This window comes from Fulmarus glacialis, unplaced genomic scaffold (assembly GCF_000690835.1).
Source record: "Fulmarus glacialis isolate BGI_N327 unplaced genomic scaffold, ASM69083v1 scaffold17590, whole genome shotgun sequence".
Lineage (NCBI taxonomy): Eukaryota > Metazoa > Chordata > Aves > Procellariiformes > Procellariidae > Fulmarus > Fulmarus glacialis.
Window position 1 is genome coordinate 74114 of NW_009186006.1, and position 2514 is coordinate 76627.

Below are 2514 nucleotides of genomic sequence, written 5' to 3' on the forward strand. Positions count from 1 at the left end.
AATGAGAGACATCTAGGGGGTTATTTCCAGACACAGTTTATGTGTATTCATAAATGCAGCCAATTGGTTACATACCTCAGAGAAAGTTACAACGGACTATTAATTAACATTATACTTACCTCTCATACGTTACAACTTCTCTTACGTTACGATCTGAGCTGACGGTGTTTTCAAAGATTAAGTTTTCAATTAAATGCAGCTTGAGTTCTTCAGCATCTGAGCGACTAACTGCTAAATGTCCTTACTACATAGCTTACAAACATTTTAACACTAGTGCAGTAATGTACGACAAATTGATTGTTATTGCTCTAACATAAGAAAGGGCATATGGTTCCTGTCAGACTATTCTGTTTATTTCATTCTTACAGCTGTTGCAGAAGCAAATAGAAATTTTAGGTAGACCTCTCAAAACTTTAATTGGTTTCTGTATGCATAGCTATTTATGCTAAACGCTTTCATTTAAACAAATACCTTAGTGCAGTTAGCACAACGCAAAAGCAATTGAGAGTCATTCGCCATTTGTTTTTCCTTTCATTATATGACTACTCAGTGATCCTAGGCACAAATGGAGCAGTGCTGCGAGACACGCTATGACAGCATACAAAATGTTAGTGCCTGGTCCCGAAGGACTTTCAGTCAAAAAAAGATTAAAACCTTCTGTAATAGTTTCCCTGCAGGCCTGACGAAAAAGCCGCATTAAGTATTATTGCAAAAGTTCACTGAGGCTCCAACCAGTGCACAATAAAACTAGATGCTGTGCTAAGTAACAACACTCGCTTCAACTTTCTTTCTCTGCTCTTAAGTTGGGTCCCCATTCTTACCAGGAGCACAGCCCATGATCAGATGGGCAGCCTGGGGCTAGTTGAAGAAAACATTCATTCTCCTCAGCTCTCTGACAGCTTTTAAACAAACAGTTGTTTAAAACTGCTTCCAATTTTGGAACATTAGAAATGGTCTCAGTAAAAACAGATCTGTAAGGCACAGAAGGCTGCCGGCAGTGAGAAACAAGTTGAATCAAGGAAATTTACTAGCTCTCCATCTGATGGAAGCTAACACGTCTCCTCAGACTGTACCAAATACATGCAAATATGTTCTATTCCAACAAAATATTTATTTCATCACATCTGGGAAGATTATAGCATTGTCCCTTGCCCTACCAGCAAATAAAAGCAGCAGCCTGGTAGTATAGGCAAAGTAGATTCATGTCTGGAGTACCAGCTTATGGAGTCCTGCAATTTCATCCAAATCTATGCTTCCAGTTTTCGATCATCAAACATAGCAATGCATGCCTGAATGTGCAGAAAGCCTAATTCAATTGCTCTGGCAAACACAAATCACTTCTCGACCGTGCATGGGTTGTAACTTTATGACCCACTGCTAGTCCCATAGAACATGCATGCCTCCCAAAACAAAGCTGTACATACACAGTGGGCTCAGCCAAAAATGTTGCTCTACAGTCCATATATTACGTTTATCTAGAGTAAAGCCTGCTTGCTGCTGCTCCCAACACCACTCTACAGGGATGTTTGGAAACACAGAGGGGCCTCACAGCTTGGTGTATAATCAAGCTTTTAGGACAGAACGCTCTTACGAATTTGAGCATGTTCAGCAAGATTCTGGGTGCTCTTGTCATTAGCACATATATACCAAGTAAATAAATCCTGTGAAAACACATCTGTGCCCAGACAGTAGTATTAATAATCAGGAGGAAGAAGTGTGCTTCACATTTCTATTAGTAATGTATTATCTTGCTGTAAGTATTAACTTTGCTGTAGTTTAGACAGCTAAGTGCAAATTAATGGAAAGCTTATGGGAACATAAAGAGACTATGCTCTTAATGATCTTCTTAATACTACCTTTCAGCATACCAGTGGGAATTATGGAGAGATGCATTGTGAGATATTATTTCTAGTGCCATTAGAGCCTTACGACACAGAGATAAAAGTATAAGATGACATAAGTATGCATAAGGAGGATTTTAGTGACTTTTTTAATAACTTCTTAATCATAGAAGTGTTTCTAATACAATTGTTTCCAGCATGTAATTTAAATTGAAAGTTAATGTTTAACAGGAATAGATGTAATGAACCAGTTTTAGTAGGATTTCTTATTAGAATACCTCAGTTTTGCCACTTAGCAGAAGCTAACATTTTAATGTTATACACTGCCTTGGTAGAAGATGAAAGCTCTGAACAGGTAGAAGATAAATAGCACTGCTTCTTTGTTCAGCCCTTTGTGATAGAAACCAAACACAATTTCTAATATATGCCACTTAAAAGTGCTGAGGGTGAAGAAAGAGAGAAAACTCCCATTTGTAAGTTAGTACAGGAAAAGCAGCTGAGAACCTTTATATGATGAGACAAAATACATATCATAGCTACAGGGAGACCATTGTGTTTTTGCAAAGGAGACAATTGCTCAAGACAAGACGGGATACATCTTCTCTAAATCAATTAAATGCTTCCCATTTAAGCAAAGTAACTTCTAAATGGAAACAGAACAATCTAGTAAAGC